We start from the raw sequence: 18,479 nt of genomic DNA on the forward strand, positions 1-18,479 counted from the left end.
CGGAAAACAATAGAAATTTAAACTAATCACAAGGCTCAGAAAACTCTGTAGTATCTGAATTTTGTGATTGGTTTAAAATTACCACAGATATCAAACTTCAATGGAAAAATTCTTCCCACTTGGAAGTATTTGGCCAATCAGAGTATTCAGAACTATTCTGTAAAAGGTTTATGGCATCCATAATATGTTGCAGATGCCCGCTAATATTACAGACATCCACAAAATATTACGGATTCCGCTAAAACATTCTTTTAACCTCCTTGCCGGTGTAAAAAATCCGGCAAGGAGGCAGCGCCGCACTTTTTTTTATTTTATTTTTTTTTAAATCATGTAGCGAGCCCAGGGCTCGCTACATGATAGCCGCTGAGCGGCGGCATCCCCCCACCCACTTCGATCGCCTTTGGCGATCAGAGTATGCAGGAAATCCGGTTGAGAACGGGATTTCCTGCAGGGCTTCCCCGGTCGCCATGGCGACGGGGCGGGATGACATCACCGACGTCATGGACGTCGGGACGTCACAGGGAATCCCGAACCGCCCCTCAGCGCTGCCTGGCACTGATTGGCCAGGCTGCGCAGGGGTCTGGGGCGGGGGGGGCGGCTTGGCGCGGCGGGTAGCGGCGAATCGGCGGCGAGCGGCGGCGATAGCGTACTACACGCAGCTAGCAAAGTGCTAGCTGCGTGTAGGATAAAAAATTATGCAAATCGGCCCAGCGGGGCCTGAGAAATCCTCCTGCGCAGGTTACCCCGAGCTGAGCTCGGGATAACCGGCAAGGAGGTTAAAAAAGAAAGTACCTAACTTTATTAACAAAAATGGCAAAAAATACCCACAAAACACAGCACTTTTTGAGAAAATTGGAATAAGAGATTGAAAATCCGTTGTAATGTTGTGGTATCAATAATTCGGCATTTGCCGATATCAGAATTTTGTTGGAATTGGAAATTGGCATTATCGACCATCCCCAATTACAATAAATTAAGCTTTCAGCCTAGTGCAAGCTGCCGTGTTGTGAGTAGTATATGAACTACTCACTCCTCTCCCTTCCTCCTCTCTTACTCACAGGTCTCACACTTTTTTTTATCATGTCTCTGCTTCACAGTTAAATTCCATTTTACTTCTGTTATGTAAGATCTTGCAAATGTAATTTGTCTCCCAATGTTTGCATACAGCTCATACGGTTTGAAATACATTTACATTATACATAAGAGCCATGTCTGTTCCCAGGGTCGGAGCTACCAGAGAGTCAAAGGGGGCAATCGCCCCAGGACCCCAGAGCTTGTAGGGACCCTCAAGGTGTCTCCTCCCTTAATTGTTCCTCCCAGTGGCCTCTGCAGAGTCTCTGGAAGAGTAGTATCTCACCTGTGCTGGTGGGCAGGTGAGATGCTACACTGCCAAAGGGCCCAGAAGGGAAATTTGGCTGCTAAAAAGGGGCCCTTATGCCGCTTTTTCGTCTGTTGATGTCTGTTGGAGGGCCTCTGGTTAATTTTGCCCTGGGGCCCCACTGTTAGAACTGTGGGCTATAGACTTGATCCTTTGTGTTTTGCAGCGCTGTGTTTTGACTGCTCAGCAGTTTCACAACACATGATGGCTGAGTTGGTCTATGCATTAAAGGGATAATGAGCACCTTTCAAAAGCACAATTTGCACTTATCTGGGTATTCCTCCAGCCCATTGTAGCCCGCAAGTTCCTCCGGCGCCCTCCTGGCTCCTCTCCCAGTCCCACAGGTGGCTCTGTTAATCGGCAGCTTCGGCCTGAAGTCGCCAGTATGAGTTCCCGCCGCGCATGGTATGCGTATTCACACTGGCTACTACGCATCATCATCACGGCTGGCGTGAGAGTTCTGCGCGTGCACGGTTCTCTAATTTTGAACCACATATGTGCAGGACTCTCATGCTGGCCAGAGTGATGATGCAAAGCAGCCAACATGATGATGCGTAGCGGGCAGCATGATGATGCGTAGTGGCGGCGTGATGACGCATAGCGCACGGTGGGAACTCATACTGGCAAGTTCGGGCCGAAGTTGCTGATTAATGGAGACGCCTGCGGGACCTGGAGAGGAGCCAGGAGGATGCCGGGGACCTCGAAGCCTACGGTGGGCTAGAGGAAGCCCCTAGTAAGTGCAAAATGTTTTTAAAAGGTGCTCAGTATCCCTTTAAGACCTATACTACACTAGACTTCTATACCCAGACGAGGAGACCATTCAATTTTATCCCAGCCAAGATCCTAGCGTTACTACAGGTAACCCTTTGGGTCATTTAATAATGATCTAGTATGATGGATCTTTAAGCAACAATTGGCATATTGGCCAAGTTCATAATTTCCTTCCTTACTTTACCTCCAGTGAAACAGGTAGGCTGTTGCTTAAGGATGCATCAATACAGCAATGGAGCCCCACAATGTCACAGTCACAGACTGAGTTTAATCCTGGAAGGTGACGCAAATTGCCTACAAATTGTGCATTTATATGCTGCTTTACTTTCAATCTTGTCTTGTTTTCAGTTTATTGTAGAATAATGGATCATTTAGTTACTTGATCTCGAGTCATCTCTATCTGGTACATGCATGATGATTTGTCAGAGTTTGTAATCCTGTCTCCATTCTTGCTTTGGGTTTGGCTGTTTAATGTTCATTCACCTCGATCTTGGCCCGGTGTCCTTGTTTTGATTAGTTCTAGCCCTGCATTTTCTGTCTCATCCTGTCTCCTCATTGTTCTTGCCTTTGATATTCATTTTTTGGCCTTCTTTACTGTTGTATTGCCTTTTGGTTGCTGTAAGTATCTCTGCTTCTTACACCTCTGTCCTGTCTCATGTTCTTAGTCTTGTCTCCCTTACTGACTACACAAAATCTTGCATCGGAAGAAGGTCTTATTTCTTATGAACTAAAGTTTTGCACACATGCGCTATTAGTGTTACCATCGGGATTGAACTCAATCCTGTGGGTCTGCAGGGGATGATCTTTTTACAGACCCAAGAGCTCTTATTCAATGTGTTTTTTCTCCTAAGTTTTGTCGTAGGTGATATTTTCACACTTTATTAATAAAATGCATTTTAAGCCACCAGCAAGCAAGAAAATACTAAGAATAATTCTGACACTCTGTACTTTTCCCCTACTTTTGGTACTTTTTTGCAATTTCAGAGTGCTGAAAAGTTATTTTTTAAACAGAAGGCAAAACCTACCTACTAGGAGAAAACTGAGGAGAAGAATTAAATAAGGGCCGATGTTTACAGTCAGTTTAAATGATGGGCGGAGGGACGACAGCACAGTCTACGATGGACAGGGCCATTTCTTGGGCAATGCAGTCAGGGCAACTGCCCTGGGCGCAGACCGGCAGGTAGAAGAAGGGGAGCGCAGGCAGAAGGGCATAACAGCTAAGGAGCTGGTGACGCATGGTGCAGCCAAATGGAAGAAGAAGATTACAAGCTCGATCACCTTCCTTGACTCCTCCTAGGCCGACTGCACCAGATGTCAAGTCATCATCACGTCACCACCGTGTGATGACACCTGATGTCCTGTAGCAGTACTGCAGGCTGTCAGTGTGCGGCGTCCATGGAGGAGTCGGCTTTCCAGGGTCTCTTCGCTGTGTGTTTTCCTGGTCCCTGCTTCCTCCTGGATAAGTGGCTGGTCGCTCACTAGTAAGCAGATCTACTTGTGACCTGTGGCTGTGTGACTGTCCCAAAAGAGTAAGGGTAGATCAAATGGAAGTCCGCACCACCTCCTTAGGGTAAATCTTGTTTTATTAGTATCAAAAACACATTAAAAAGAACCTATTGGTTCTTTTTAATGTGTTTTTGATACTAATAAAACAAGATTTACCCTAAGGAGGTGGTGCGGACTTCCATTTGATCTACTACTACTATTCTCTGTGGTATCCGGAGACAAGCCCTGCACACCTCACCCCCTTTCTTCTGACTAAGGGTGGAGTGCCAGAAGAGTGCAATTGGCTCTTTCTTACGTTTGCTGGTCCAAAAGAGTAAGGGTTCGCGAGTCCATAGGGGTGGGGGGAAGGGGGCGCAATTTTGACACCCTCGCCCTGGGTGCAATTTAGCCTAGACACCGGGGGCGTAACTAGGCCCCACCGGGCCCCCCTGCAGAAATTCTGAGCCCCCCCCCCCACTCAGGGCCCGCTCTGGGCCGTTTTGGGGGGCTGGAGGGGTCGCAGCATGAGGGGAAATCCATGCCCACAGTCGGCGAGGAGGGGGGACGGTCCCCCCCTCTCCCTCACCTCGGGGCTCTCCCCTCTGCGCTCCCCTCCAGCTTAATGAGTGTCCAGGCAGCGGCGGGCAGCAGCAGGCAGCGGCTGATACATACCTTCCGTCTTCCGTGCGCTCTAGCGTGCGTTCCTCACTCTAGTCTCTGATGCAACTTCCTGTTTCCTGTTTATACAGGAAGTCGCATCAGAGACTAGAGTGAGGAATGCACGCTGTGGGCATGCCCCCCGCCGACTGTGGGCTTGGCTTTCCCCTCATACTGCGACCCTTCCAGCCACCCAAAAAGGCCCCTGGGCCCCCCTGCGGGGGCAGGGGTCGCATCCCCTATTGTTACGCCAGTGCTAGACACTGCCCTGATAATGGAGCTTTTTACAACAGGTGAGATAAGGAGAGGAACAATGCTCTTAAAGGTCGCTGTCGCCCTTATTCAATCACCTTTTTTCTTCAGTTTCAACACTAAGCAATTCAAAAAGTACTAAAATGTAGGTACAATTATTTTGAGTAATGTATTGCATGGTGGGGGCTTTAAAAGTATTTTATTGATTTAAAAATAAATCATCATACCATTGTGCCATAGCTTCAAATGACTTTGGGGACACTTGTAGACATACTAGATCCTTGCCTGAGACAGTTGTAAATGGTCACCTTGGCCAAGTTCCATCTAGTGTATGTATGAGGATTTACAGTGCTTCACTCTATTTACAGAGATTCCCTGAGATATTGTCCTTCACAGAGATTTGGCATGGGGTTTGGACCTGAGCTGGGTCATTTTTACACAGCTTCTTTGTACAAGCTGATCTGCAATCCAACCGGTGATTACAAATGCAGCTGACCTAAACAAAAGCAAGTTTTCCTGTTACCATGTACAGTATATGAGGCTTATCTCTTGGGCACTGCACTTACCAAGCTGTCAGATAATACATTTAGATATTTAGAACTGTGCATAAGGAGTGTATACAGTTAAAATTAGTGTCGCTTGCAAGGTTTCAGGACTCAGTCAGTCAGGCAAGGGTTTGGGGCCGAGTTCTATACAGACACATCGCTAGCCTCCAGGCTAGTGATGTGCTCTGTTGCTATGAAGAAAGATGGAGTGGCATGGAGATGGTGGGATGAGCAGAGGAAGAAAATAGTTTACTAGTCTGGATCTCTCACTGACACGGGAAAGATGAAGGACCCTCATACATGTAACGATTGGTGTCAGGAACACAGATATTTCTGATTATTGGTGATCTGCAGTATCACCAATAATACAGATGCTATACCTGATTATATGGTGATCTGCAGAATCACCAATAATACTAGTATAGCCTGACACGTGACAACCAGTGGAGGATCATGTTTTGGTGTAACAGTAATTCAGATGAGAGAGCCTACTCGAGGAGCGGGTGACTCAGCCTGCAGCTGCTGCTCACCTAATGGCGGGGTGAGTCAGACAGTACTGCAGGCAAGAGGGCTAATGTGGATAATACAACAATGCTGGATAACTGATCACCTATAGAGCAAGTGATTCAGAGAGTACTGCAGCCCGGTAGTGTTTGGTACACAGTAAGAGGAGAGAACCACAGTAGAGCTGAACTCAGGCTCTCTTTAAAGACAGATAGAGCAGACTGCCTTGCAGCCTAGGAGTAATTGATACAATTGGTGCAGAAGCCCGGTTAGATTTAGGCGTTACTGCAGCCTAAGCTTGAGTGAGACAGACAGTACTGCAGCCTAGCAAGTGACACAGACAGTACTGCGGCCTAGCAAGTGATACAGATAGTGCTGCAGCCTAATGGCAAGTGACACAGATAGTACTGCAGCCTAATGGCAAGTGCCACAGATAGTACTGCAGCCTAATGGCAAGTGACACAGATAGTACTGCAGCCTAGGATACCTTAGGGAGCAGGTATCCTGACTAGAAGGCAGTATCCTACACCTAGGAGATTGGTGCAGGAAACTGATTTCCCTCACTGGTGGCAGGGCCCACCAGTGCGGGTAGAGTGGTCAGACAGGCAGAGTTTGGCAATGAGCGGACAGACAAAGTACAGAAACGGAAGACTGATTCAACGTCAGGGACAGGCTGGGTCGGCAACGTGAATCAGATAGACTGAGGTACAGAATCGACAAACGGAAAAATAGTCAGAGGGAGCAATAGGTCATAACAAATAAACAATGCACTAGTACTTTAAAGCTATCAACAGAATCTAGCTAAGTGTGAATTCCCAGCTCCGGCTGGTTCTAACACACTTTGGGAACTGACTGAGGTCTGACAGCTAACACAATATAGCATACGCAACAGCAGACGCGGAGCCACTGACTGGCCTGCTTTGCATCAAGCTCCACAGCGCCGCCCCCATCCCTCAGCCAATCCGGATGCCCGCTGGAGTCAGCTGACCGCAGGATCAGCTGACCCCCCTCTTAGCTGCATAAAGGTCCTGTCGCTCTGCTCGCGCACGCGTAGCCCTTAACCTGTGAGTATTGGAAGGACAAGGCATAACTTGAGCATTAAACCGCGCGGCAGAGGTCACTGGCTGATACGCGGAGATAGCCGCCATGTCGCTAGCCTCTGCGGCGGCATCTCCGCTATTCTTTACAATACAACTACAGTATATTCTGATCTGATGTGCCCTATTCCATAATATGTAATGTAAATGTATGGCTATCTGTCTTGTGAGATTCTAGTTTTTGAAAAAAATCACCCTAGAAGTAATTGATAATGTTGTTTCTCTTTTTCAGACCACCCATAAGGGCGGAGTTTTAACATCTCTCACCCATCTGCTTGCGGAAATATTGTCACCCCTTCTGGTAAATTCTTACTACTTTTATTATTACTGCTAGCATATTCTCTTAGTCTTTCTTCTTTATGTTGTCTGCTGAGATTATAGTTTTACTAACCATGTAAAAACTTAGTGATAATAGTTCTGGTCATGCAGGGCCTGGCCTCAGGCAAATTGCTGCACATGTTGTCATGGCAGGCTCTAGGCTAAATTTCACACAGGGCGAGGGTGTCAAAATTTCCCCCCTACCCCCGGGAGCCAGGTATAGGTGCCCGCAGTATAGGTTAGTCAGGTCTAGTGTCACCCAGTACAGGTAGCCAGCTATAGGTCCCCCCAGTATAGGTAGGCAGGCATAGGTGCCCCAGTATAGGTAGCCAGTCATAGGCAAACACAGGCGGGGATTACAGCTGCCCAGAATCCCCCCTCAGACCAGAGCCGGTGCAGTGTCTGGGGACCAGTGGACACTTCCTTACCAATGTTTCGGCTGTCCTCATTATTATCTGTATCCAAACTGCTCCTGATCGATCCTGTTGTCGATCGGGAGCAGATCGGACATTTGGGAAATAATTGTCAGATCCTGTCAGTTGGAAGGGAAATTGCATTGTGTGTACCCAGCATGATGTCCTACCATATTATTATACTGTATTGTGCGTGGCTGAGGAAGACCTTTCAGGAATCCTCCCCTTGAAAATCCTGGGTTTGCCCCTGCCAGTATAACTGCCCACAGTACAGGTTAGCCAGGTAGGTGCCTCCAGTTTAGGTAGCCAGTATAGTTGCCCCCAATATAGGTTAGATAGGTAGGTGCCCCCAGTATAGGTTAGATAGGTAAGTGCCCACAGTATAAGTTAGATAGATAGGTGCCCCCAGTATAGGCTAGATAGGTAGGAGCCTCCAGTATAGGTTAGATAGGTAGGTGCCTCTAGTGTAGGTTACATAGGTAGGTGCCCCCAGTATAGGTTATATAGGTAGGTACCCCCAGTATAGGTTAGATAGGTAGGTGTCCCCAGTATAGGTTAGATAGGTATGTACCTCCAGTATAGGCTAGATAGGTTGGATCCCCCAATATAGGTTAGATAGGTAGGAGCTCCCAGTATAGGTTAGATAATTAGGTACCCCCAGTACAGGCTAGATAGGTAGAAGCCCCCTGTATAGATTAGATAGGTAGGTACCCCCAGTACAGACTAGATAGGTAGAAGCCCCCAGTATAGGTTAGATAGGTAGGTGTCCCAGTATAGGTTAGATAGGTGGGTACACCCAGTATAGGTTAGATAGGTATGTGCCTCCCATAATGGAGGGGGGAGTCAGCCATGGGGAGGGCGGCCTGACTTCTCCCTCCCTTCCTTTCTTCGGGGCCGCTCTCCATGCTTCCCCCTCTATGCAGAGTAAAGCAATGTAGAGAGTAACTCACCTCCCAGCGTTCCGATCGCCGCTCACTTGCCGCTTGTCTCTTCTGCATAGCCGCTGATACACACTCTACTTCCTGCTAAACAGGGAGGGAGAAGTCGGGTCGCCCTCCCCGCAGCCGTGGCTCCCCCTCCATCATGTCGCCCCCCCCCTCAGCGCTCAGGGCGGCAGCCCTCCAGATTCTTGCTGATCCTGCTTCTTCAGGGACTGCTGAAAATGGTCACTCCCGCACTTATATTGAAAAACAAAAATTTGCTTTCCTAAAACAGAAAGAATTTGCGATAATTCAGGTTGGAGTGAGCTCGAGATGTCTCCCAGAGCACCACTGCTGAATATATGCAAATTAACCATTGTACCCTTAGAAGCTAAACACACCTCCAGAACCGCTGGATTGCAATGATGTGTCAGCTTGTTAAATTGTACAGAGCCATAATAATCCAACATGCATACAGACTGTTTCGGATTGTTTGATCCTCATCAGTGCATGGCATGGATTAATTTGGCTCTATGGAGTAGGGCTTGTAAACCGAGAGGTACAGACTAACCAGCAAGCTCATGGTGACCCAGAACTCATTGGAGTGTGTAAGGGACTACAATAATCCTAAAAGCCCCCTTACTAAGATGTTAAGAAAAACAAAAATTTGCTTTCCTAAAACAGAAAGAATTTGCGATAATTCAGGTTGGAGTGAGCTCGAGATGTCTCCCAGAGCACCACTGCTGAATATATGCAAATTAACCATTGTACCCTTAGAAGCTTAACATCTTAGTAAGGGGGCTTTTAGGACCATTGTAGTCCCTTACACACTCCAATGAGTTCTGGGTCACCATGAGCTTGCTGGTTAGTCTGCACTTATATTGCTCCTTCCCTTTCTCCCACCAGATAGTAAACAGTGTATCCACCACTACTACTTATTGGTAAAGAGTGAACAAACAGCCACACATATAGACCCGGACTGGGGTACTAAAGTTGAAGAATAGTAGCATTAAATGTGGATAGGGGGTAAAGTGTAGCTAGTAGACAGAATTAAGGGGTTGGAGGTACAGTAGCTACCAACCTGTGTGCAGTGCTTATAAACTAATCAGTCAGGAAAACATCACTCAAATGCTATGAAAGTTCTTGGCTTACCAACAGCGCTCACTCCTACTGTGCTGGTTTTACCATTTTCAGGGAATGTATTGCTACTGAACCAACCTGCTGGTTCTCTGGTACCCCGCTATGAAGGAACAGAAAAAAATGACACAGGATAAACTCCTTTGAAAATGGCACTGCAATAAGTGGCAATAATGTAAGCCACAATAAGCAGCAACAAACAGCTATTTATCCAGTGGTATAATTACTGTTCACTGCTGCTAATCATGGCTTTTACTATTGCCGCCTGTGGTGGCAGAGGGGTAGTTTAGAGGGTTAAGGTTTGGTAGCAGGGTGGAGTGGTTAAGGGTTAGGCACCAGGTGGGGCCTTAGGGTTAGGCATAGGCAGTGGAAGGGGTTCAGTGTGAGATTGACCTGCTCCTGGCGATCACGTCTACTTCACTTCCTGGTTAGTTTGCAGGTGTCCTGCAGCTTCGGTCTCTGCATTTTGATTAGCTGGCTGCAGGACACTTGCAAGCTAACCAGGAAGTGGAGGAAGTGGAGGAGATGATCAGGTAATGTATAATAATGCTAGATGCCTGTAATGACAACTTGTTACTAACATTACAGTACTTACAGATTTTAAAGGGGCACTATTGCTAAATTCTTCTTTTTTTGATCCTTAAGTGTACATATGAGTTGTTGTAGGATTGATTTTTTACATTACTTAGTCTTTTACCAATGTATTTGGTTACTGGCAATAAAACATATTGAGGCATGCATTGACGTCAGTACTTTTACCTTTCCGACGCCAATGCAGCCTAAACCATTCTGTAGTAGGGAGGCATCTTTTACTGGCAAGTGTGAATTCCTTATCTTACACCCCTCTGGCCATTTCAGTTATTATTCCCTACCTTGTAACTGTACTAACGAACAGTTACTGTACTCACAGCAGCCACCGTAAAGTGAAGAACGCTGCCTCTCCTCCGTGCAGCGTAAGTTGTTGCTGTGTGCGGATGCGTGGGAAAACATAGGCTGCCCGGCCGCCAAGGACCCCCTTTCCCTAAGCTGGCAGTGGAACGGACACCTATTGTTGTCCGTTTCCACGGTAACCTGACCGGCTTTCCGATCTGCGCAATGTAGCGGCGGCATCAAACAGCACTGCACCGAACAGAGCAACACACAGCTGCAGCGCTTTTGTGTGTGCTCTTTGATGCCGCCGCTACATTGCGCAGATCGGAAAGCCGGAAATCAGATTCAGTTAGAGAGAGATTTGCCTCTTGGTCGAATCTGCCCATCATCGCTAAATGTATGGATACCTTAATCTGCTTTACAGATCACTTGCTATCATGAATTTGCTATGATGTGAAGTTTTCCAGAGAGCCCTCACAGTTGTGCCATTTAGTACAATTGAATTGAACTTTAAAAAACCCATCAAAAATTGCATAGAAAAAACATTGTGATTTGCACTGCTCCAAAATCATCTCTCTGGACTTCTGTGGTTTACATTTTGCAATCTGCTGTCCCTCCCCAAATCTCTCCCATTACAAAATCAATTTCAGCTATTCAAGGAGCCGTGGTTCAGTTTTTTTAGATACATTTGTGGAAAAAACATTGGTAATTTGGTCAGTCCAAAGAGACCTGCGTCGAGAATCACAGGCTTGTGGTGGACTGAAAGAAAAGGTATCTGAATCTTGTGCTGGCTTTTATTTCTGTTGTTTTGTATTGGAACAAACATTAGGTTTGCACCCAGTATAGGGTATTCTTAGCTTTAGGTTTTAGTAAGTCACCCATCAAATGGCAACTGGCAAGGTGTGTGTTCATGTTTTGTGACCTTTTTATGTATATAGTGTGTACAGCACTATTACAGTTTTGATGTTTTGTGAAATTCAAAGACTCTCCAGACTTGCTTTGCACTGTGCCTGAAGGCAGAGCCGCTAATAGGGCATCACAGGGGGGAGTGGTGTATGGGGCCCTGAAGGATTCTGGGTCCCAGCTGGGGGGCCCTACCATGAAAAAAAGTGAAGCACATGAAGGAACTTATCAAACACTTGGCAAGAGCTGCAAGTTCTGAGGGGGATGCTTGCTGGTATAATATAGATTCTGTGTAACGATCGGTGAAGCACAGAGAGGACCTGACCGCCGGTGATCTGCAGTATCACTGGGAATACAGATGTATACCAGATTATAGGTGATCTGCAGTATCACTGATAATCCGATATACTCGCTAACCTCTGTTCACCTGAGTAGAGTGTAGTGTTTGGTGTAACGGTAACACTTAGAGGACTAGGCCTCAGTGCAGCAAGGAGTACTGCACAGATTCCTTCCGCAGACCTGAGCTCTCCAAGACGGGAGGAGTCAGACTGACAGTAGGAAGGATGGTCTGAAAGTGACACTCAGGAGGAGGTGTCACTGACAGGACGGGGAACCGCCTCCAATAGTAAGGTCGGTTCTCGAGGTCGGACAAGCCAGGTCGTACACACACGGACAGATAAAGTACAAGATCAGGAGGCAAAGGCGGAGTCTAAGTACAGGCAGGGTATCGGCAACGGGGTATCAGAAATATCGAGGTACAAAATCAGGAGGCAGAAGCAGAGTCTAGGAACGAGCCGGGGTTCGGCAACAGAGTATCAGAAATATCGAGGTGCAAGATCAGAGTTCAGAAGGATAGGCAGGCAGGCAAAGAGTCATAACAGATAATCACAGTCAAACTAGTACTTTAGCTATCAACAGAATCTAGCTACGTGTAGGATTACAGCTCCAGCTGGTCCCGGCACACTTGCGGATCTGACTACGGATCTGGGTGCTCCCACGTATGTGATCGCAACGCCAGACAAGGAACAAGTGAACAGCCAGCAGTATATATACCCAAGGACCTTTCCAGGACCTCCCTAATTGCTGGACCAATGAGAGTTGTGGAAAATGTCAGCTGACCAGCCTGGTCAGCTGACTCACTTCTGGCTGTTATATAAGCTCTGTCTCTGTGCGCGCGCGCGTGTTACTCGCACGTGTTACTCTGAATCCTGGTGGACTATCTGTCCCAGCCGCACTAGAACTGTCTTGCAATGTATCCAGTTCCAATGCGGATTCCTCCGTTTCCAATGCGGATTCCGCTGTTCCCAATGCGGATTCCGCCGCTCTGCCTATGCGGCATGCGGCGGTTTTTCCGCGTTGTGACGCCATGCTGGACGCGGAGACAGCCACCTCACCTTGAGAGACGGCGGCTTTTCCGCGTTTCTTCACAGTACCCCCTTCCCGAGGAGTGGACTCCGGACAACTCCTACCAGGTTTCTCGGGATGTAAGGCGTGAAACTCCCTCCTTGATTCCCCGGTACCCATTGTCTCTCCTCAATGCCGTACCCTTTCCAATGTACGAGATATTGTACCGAGTTTTGTACAATGCGTGAATCTAAAATCCTTTCTACCTCGTACTCAGGCTGATCATCTACCAACACAGGAGGAGGAGGAGTGGGACCCACATGGACCGCTGGCTTAAGGAGGGACACATGGAAGGACCTTACCCCACGCATGCTGGCGGGAAGATCAATGGAATAAGTAACATTTTTGATCTTCTTAGCCACTGCAATGGACCCACAAACCTGGGGCCCAATTTATCTGAAGGCTGTCTCAGGGTCAAGTGACGTGTGGACACCCAGACCAAGTCTCCTGGCTGGAACTTCCACTCCAACGAGCGTCTCTTGTCAGCCTGACCCTTTTGACTCTGGAATGCTTTTTCCAGATTACTCTTCACCGTCCCCCAGATGCCTTTCAATGCCCTCTGCCAGACTTCCAGGGTTGGAAACGGAGAAGAGGCAACTGGCAAGGGGGAAAATTTGGGCGATCTCCCCGTTACAATCTGGAACGGAGAAAAACCAGACGACGAATTTTTCAAATTGTTCTGAGCGAACTCTGCGAAGGCCAGAAATTTTACCCAGTTATTCTGCGCCTCCGCAACATAACATCTTAAGAACTGCTCCAAAGACTGATTAATCCGTTCAGTCTGCCCATTGGTCTGGGGGTGGTAGCCGGACGAGAAAGACAGCTTCATGCCCATTTGGTGGCAAAATGCCCTCCAGAATCTAGAAATGAATTGGACTCCCCTATCCGACACTATGTTTTCTGGAATGCCATGCAGCCGGAAAATGTGGATGATGAATAGGTTGGCCAATTCCTGGGCCGAGGGGAGTCCTTTCAAGGGCACGAAATAGGCCATCTTGCAGAAGCGGTCAACTACCACCCAAATGACCGACATGCCCTCAGACCTGGGGAGCTCACCCACAAAATCCATGGACAAGTGGGTCCATGGCTCACTCGGGGCGGGCAAAGGCTGTAAGGTACCGACAGGTGCCAGCCGGGAGGGTTTACTCTTAGCACATATTGCACATTCCTTAACAAATTCCCTGCAATCAACAGACAGGGAGGGCCACCAGGCACACCTGGCTACAAGATCCTGTGTTCTGGCGACTCCGGGATGTCCAGCATTTTTATGTGCGTGGAACATTTCAAGGATCTGAAGACGAAAGGGCAAGGGAATGAACATGACCCCTTCAGGCTTCCCTTCCGGGATGTCCTGCTGGAAGGGGCTCAACTTCTCCTTCCAGTCTTCCCAAGTATCCATTGCAGCCAGCACCAATTTTCGCGGAACGATTGTCTCAGGGACGGAGGACTGTGCTGTCTCTGGCTCAAAGCACCTGGATAGCGCATCTGCCTTAGTATTCTTACTGCCCGGGGTGTACGTAATCACGAATGTGAACCTTGAAAAAAAACAGGGACCATCGAGCCTGACGAGGGCTTAACCTCTTAGCCCCCTCGATGTATTCCAGATTCTTGTGGTCGGTAAAAACCGTGATAGTATGCTCCGCTCCTTCTAACCAATGACGCCATTCTTCAAAGGCTAGTTTAATGGCTAAGCGCTCCCTGTTGCCTATATCGTAGTTTCTCTCTGCTGGAGAGAATCTCCGAGAAAAATAGGCACACGGGTGCAATCTACCCTGTAAACCTGAACGTTGAGACAGCACAGCCCCCACCCCGACTTCTGAGGCGTCTACCTCAACAATAAAAGGGAAGGAAGTGTCTACGTGTCTTAGTATGGGTGCCGTGCAGAACAGCTCCTTCAAAGTTGAAAATGCCTGTAGGGCCTCAGGCGACCAGTGAGTAGTATCTGCCCCTTTCCTAGTGAGACTGGTGAGAGGTGCAATAACTGTGGAGTACCCCTTTATGAACCTTCTATAATAGTTTGCAAAGAACAGAAAACGTTGCAACGACTTTAACCCCACCGGCTGAGGCCACTCCAGAACAGCGGATACCTTGGCAGGGTCCATAGACAGGCCCGAGGTGGAGACTATGTACCCCAGAAAGGCGACAGATGTAACTTCAAAAATACATTTTTCCAACTTGGCGTACAGCAGATTTTGTCTCAGCTTGTTTTGCACAAATTTGACATGGACCCTGTGCTCGGAGAGGTTGTTGGAGTAGATTAGTATATCGTCAAGGTATACAAGCACAAATCTACCCAACACCTCCCTGAATACCTCGTTAATTAATTCCTGGAAGACGGCTGGTGCATTGCACAACCCGAAGGGCATCACTAAGTACTCGTAATGCCCGTCGGGTGTGTTGAAGGCCATCTTCCATTCATCGCCCTTTCTAACGCGGATCAGGTTGTATGCACCCCTCAGATCCAATTTTGAAAAGATCTTAGCGTCTGTGACCTGCGTGAATAAATCGTCTATTAATGGCAACGGATAACGATTCTTCACCGTGATTTTATTTAGGCCCCGATAATCGATGCAAGGTCGAAGACCTCCGTCTTTTTTATTAACAAAAAAGAAACCGGCCCCCGCAGGCGAGCGGGAGGGGCGAATGAACCCCTTGGCCAGATTGTCACGGATGTACTCCTGCATAGCCACTTTCTCTGGTCCAGACAAATTATACAGGTGACCCCTAGGGGGCATACAACCGGCATGGAGATCGATGGGGCAATCGAAAGGGCGATGAGGAGGTAACCTATCAGCAGCCTTGGGGCAGAATACATCCGAGAATTCGGAGTATTGCTCGGGAATACCCTCCACATGAACCTTGGTCTGACCTAATATTACTTTCCCTAGACACTGTTGGGAACAGAAGTCTGACCAACTGGTTAGTTGTCCTGTCGCCCAATTAATCTGTGGTGAATGAAGCTGCAGCCAGGGCATACATAGGACATTGGTGGAGGTGGTCATATGTAACACAAAAAAACGTAAACTCTCCCTATGCAGTACCCCAGTAATGACTTCCACCTCTGGTGTCTGGGACAGCGGACGGTCCCTTTGTAACGGGGAGTCGTCCACGGCCAGGGGCGGCGCCAGGGGGGTGCTTGGGGGTGCTCGAGCACCCCCTAGAATTGTCCAAGCACCCCCAAAGCACCCCCTGGAGTGAACTGACTTCAGGCGTCTAAAAGACGCCAAGTCAGTTCACACCGGCAGCACGGAGCAGCAGGCAGGGCTACGGTAAGATGGCCGCCCGGAGCCCTGTTCTGCAGACTTCGGGCGGCCATTTTCCCGTAGCCTTGCTCTCTGCATGCAGGCAGGAAGTCTCGTGGTGACGTCGGGAAGGAAGAGGATCGTGGGCGCGCGGGCGCTGCGCGCCACAATGAGGTCGGGACTCGGGACAGGAGGTCGGGAAAGAAGGTCTTCTGGCTGTAGGTGAGTAAATGGGTTTTTCTTTTCTTTTTCAGGTGATGCGGATTGTGCATATTGGGGTCATATCTGCTACGGATTGTGCATATTGGGGTCATATCTGCTACGGATTGTGCATATTGGGGTCATATCTGCTACGGATTGTGCATATTGGGGCGATATCTGCTACCGATTGTGCATATTGGGGTCATTTCTGCTACCGATTGTGCATATTGGGGTCATTTCTGCTACCGATTGTGCATATTGGGGTCATTTCTGCTACCGATTGTGCATATTGGGGTCATATCTGCTACCGATTGTGCATATTGGGGTCATATCTGCTACCGATTGTGCATATTGGGGTCATATCTGCTACCGATTGTGCATATTGGGGTCATATCTGCTACCGATTGTGCATATTGGGGTCATATCTGCTACCGATTGTGCATATTGGGGTCATATCTGCTACCGATTGTGCATATTGGGGTCATTTCTGCTACGGATTGTGCATATTGGGGTCATTTCTGCTACGGATTGTGCATATTGGGGTCATATCTGCTACCGATTGTGCATATTGGGGCCATATCTGCTACCGATTGTGCATATTGGGGCCATATCTGCTACCGATTCTGCATATTGGGACCATATCTGCTACCGATTGTGCATATTGGGACCATATCTGCTACCGATTCTGCATATTGGGACCATATCTGCTACCGATTGTGCATATTGGGACCATATCTGCTACCGATTGTGCATATTGGGGCCATATCTGATACCGATTGTGCATATTGGGGCCATATCTGCTACCGATTGTGCATATTGGGGTCATATCTGCTACCGATTGTGCATATTGGGGTCATATCTGCTACCGATTGTGCATATTGGGGCTATATCTGATAACGATTGTGCATATTGGGGCCATATCTGATAACGATTGTGCATATTGGGGTCATTGGACGTGTTTTTTGTTAAAATCTGCTCACATTACGTGTATTTTCTTGAGAAAACCTGCACAATTATGTGAATTTTCTGGGAAAAGGGTCACCAAAACTTGGGCCCTCTGTCTTTGCGTTGCACTTTTAAAGGGAACCCGAGGTGAGAATAATATTGAGGCTGCCATATTTATCTCCCTTTAAGCAATACCAGTTGCCTGGCTGCGGTGCTGGTCCTCTGCCTCTTATTCTTTCAACCATAGACCCTGAACAAGCATGCAGCAGGTCAGGGGTTTCTGACAATATTGTCAGAACTGACAAGATTAGCTGCATGGCTTGTTTCTGGTGTAATTCAGTTCACTACTACAGCCAAATAGATCAGCAGGGCTGCCAGGCAACTAGTATTGTTTAAAAGGAAATAAATATGGCAGCCACCATATCACTCTCACCCTGGGTTCACGTTAAATTACAGTTAGCCCCGCCCTCACCCGGTCATGACCACGCCCATTTTTTCGCCGCGGCGCGCTTCGCGCGCCGCAGGTTGTAGCCACACCCATTTTTGGCGCGGCGCGCTTCGCGCGCCGCAGGTCGTCAGCTCCCCCGGAAATTGGTCCAGCACCTGCATAGCACCCCCTAAAAAAAATTCCTGGAGCCGCCACTGTCCACGGCAGTAACCTGGATAGGTGGTTTTACTGGGGTGAGAGGAATGTCCAACTTCTCTGCAAATTCGGAACTCATGAAATTAGCCGCGGAGCCTGAATCAATAAAGGCCTCCGTGGTTTCAGATTTGTCCCCCCATGTAATCGTACAGGGGAGGAGCAATCGTCTTTCTTTCAGGGGTGTGAGCTGGGCGCCTAGGGTGTCACCCCTTATCACTCCTAGGCGGTAGCGTTTCCCGGCTTATCCCTATTAGGCTTAATGGGACAGTCTCGTATCCTATGCCCCCCTTCACCACAGTATAAACATAGTTGTTCCGTCAATCTCCGTCTTCTCTCCACTTGGGTCAACTTAGACCGACCGATCTGCATCGGCTCAGGTGGAGGCAAGACCGGAGGCGATGAGACAAAAGGAGACAGAGTTATTAGGGGTGCAGCGGGAGGCACTGCGTAAGAGGTCGACCTAACCCGATGACTGCCCCTAGTCTGTCTCTGATGGCGTAGCCTACGGTCGATTCGAATGGCCGATGAGATGGCCTCGTCGACTGTTTTGGGTTCGGGTTGGCTTAACATTAGGTCAGAGACCTCATCCGACAACCCAGACAGGAAGTAATCTAACAGGGCATAGGTGTCAAATCTGGCGGTAACTGACCACCTACGAAATTCTGCCGCGTAATCCTCGACTGAGCCTCTGCCTTGCCGCAAAAGTTTGAGCTTCCGCTCAGAGGTTGCCGCAAGGTCAGGGTCGTCGTATATCACTGCCATGGCCTCAAAAAATTCCTCTACCGAGGTCAGAG

This window comes from Hyperolius riggenbachi, chromosome 6, assembly GCF_040937935.1.
Source record: "Hyperolius riggenbachi isolate aHypRig1 chromosome 6, aHypRig1.pri, whole genome shotgun sequence".
NCBI lineage: Eukaryota > Metazoa > Chordata > Amphibia > Anura > Hyperoliidae > Hyperolius > Hyperolius riggenbachi.